At 32.0% G+C, this 2,237-nt stretch overlaps 1 long non-coding RNA gene across 7 annotated transcripts; it reads right to left on the bottom strand.

Annotated features, from left to right (window-relative positions):
* Positions 1-753: 753 nt before the first annotated feature.
* Positions 754-2,237, bottom strand: LOC115232962. Of its 7 annotated transcripts, none has more exons than XR_003883696.1 (6): positions 2,038-2,237; positions 1,808-1,890; positions 1,651-1,734; positions 1,398-1,541; positions 944-1,325; positions 754-809 (listed from the first exon to the last, which is right to left on the bottom strand). It is a non-coding gene; the product is annotated as an uncharacterized LOC115232962 (long non-coding RNA). The 7 variants fall into 7 exon arrangements; XR_003883698.1 differs by having other exon boundaries at positions 1,808-1,883; XR_003883699.1 differs by having other exon boundaries at positions 1,808-1,874; positions 2,091-2,237.

Here is a 2,237-nt window from a genome sequence, read left to right as displayed (position 1 = left end):
TAGCAAATGAGTCTGTTCCTTTAAGTGCAAACTGTACTCCGCAAGACAACACTGTACTACTTAGAGTACCTAATGAGTTTATCAGAAATGAACAAAAAATTATTGAACATAACATACAACAAAAAGCAAATATTGATTTTAAAGAAGATATTGTAAATGTTATTTTTATGGATCATGATTATTTTAAACAAAACAATCGGTGCTTAACTGAATATGCTGATGAAGTTATTACGTACATATCTGGTTATATTGCCAAGACTGTTAAAAAAAATAGATTGCTTCTTTTGTAAACAATTGCTCATTTTAAGCAAAGCACAAAAAGAATCATACGCATATCGTTCTGATAAACTTTTACAGCGAAAAAATCGAAATGGTTTGTGTCAAGCATCATCCGATGTTATTATTACATGTAAGAATGCAGAAAAAACTGTAAGATATAATTAAGACAGATTATTTAAAACTAAAAATATATTAAATGTTTTAATATGTCAATCTTTACGCTCACTTCCTTCATATATATTTAATATGAATGGTCACATTTATGATCAGTCTCCTTTATTTGATCACCGAAGTCAAATTATAAAATTAATTTTGGAAACTTATTTTAACGTGCGTCTGAAACATGAAAGTACAACATTTGCGAATTCTACCCAAAGAATAAGAATGAGAAACAATAACTTAACACTTTTTAAAAATCAATAAAATTTAAATTGTAATGCATGTGCTAAAAGATATATATCTTCAGTTTGTTCTGTTTAGACCATTCAGTAACCAATCTGACCACGTTGTTGAGAAAGTTATTGCACATGCTAAAAGTTTGCCAGAAAAAAAAATATATATATAAAACTTTTATCCATATATCTTATCATTATTAACTAATTTTCTGATTACATAATTTTACAGGAACATATTTTTACTTCAATGTAAATAGAAAATTTCTTACTTGACAGTTATTCCATGTGCAATGGAACCAAGAAATATGACACAGCAGCATACAGCAATGGCAGATATGCTGATGATACATAAAGCAATGCAAGCTTCATAAGTAACGTTGAAAAAAAGACAATACTATTGTAACAATTACAGTTGGTATCATGTCTGAACTATGTATCCTTATTGAAACGAACAGTAAAAGTAAACTGATAATCGCTAGATAAAGCAACGGCCAACGATCCCATATTCTACAAGAAATCTTATCGATGATTCCACTGGGTTGAATATTAATCGCATAACTGCACTCTGGATCTAATGTTAGTCTTAAACTTGCCGTTTCGTTGCGACGTCCGTAAAGAGTTTGCATTTTTATCGTTTTTGGACCGTCATCCCTGCATCATAAAAAATCGAAATATAGGGTGAGCTTATAACAAAACTAAATTCACTGCGACAAATGTACTTACATATTCATGAAAAATCTCGATTGAGTCGATCCTGCATTCCACGGTTCTAGCAATTCACTGCAAATTCTTGCATTTTTGTAAGTAGTCAACAGTATAACCAATGGTATTAAACCATTTTCTCGCCTTTCTGCATCTGATGGAAAACTAAACATATAGAATATTGCGTTATTTTCGATTGAAACTGAAGAATATTTATGTCTAATACAAATATAAAGTTATAAAATCTAACCATATCTCTAAATTTATACATTACCTGTGAAATTGCCGTGATAATAAAACAGAATGTTCTTTCCAGCATATGTAGCACCTAACCATTGCAATTCTAGTCGCACTTTTGCTATAATGATAAATGAAAATAATTATCATTTTGATTAAGAATATGATAGCTCTATTTAGAAAACAATACTTACATTTTGTATTATTTCTCTTCGATGGAATTTTCGGTTTGAAACTTATAGCGTCTTCCATTGGGAAAAACTCGCAGCACTAAATGCTTGAAGCGTATATCATTGGTAATATTAATGAGATGTTCTAAATGCTGCACATTCAGTGGGAGTGCAAAATGCTTTCAATGCGCACTGAAAGTAGTTTGCACTCCCAATGAAATATGCAGCATTCAGAACATGCTCATTAAAATTACCAATGATATACGCTTCAAGCACTCAGTGCTGCGAGTTTTTCCCAATGGAAAACTAATAGTTGCAGGATCATGTACGCACTACGCACATGTACGTATGGTCTTCACTTCGCAGTTCCCAGCAGAGATGCCAATTCTGAGACTCTGCCACCAGAGATGCCAATTCTGAGACTCTGCCACTTCCCAGTTCCACCGTTCCCAAT

Source organism: Formica exsecta, unplaced genomic scaffold (genome assembly GCF_003651465.1).
Source record: "Formica exsecta isolate Colony F162 unplaced genomic scaffold, ASM365146v1 scaffold153, whole genome shotgun sequence".
NCBI lineage: Eukaryota > Metazoa > Arthropoda > Insecta > Hymenoptera > Formicidae > Formica > Formica exsecta.
Note: the sequence above shows the minus strand (reverse complement) of the source record. Positions and strands in the feature narration are given on the sequence as shown.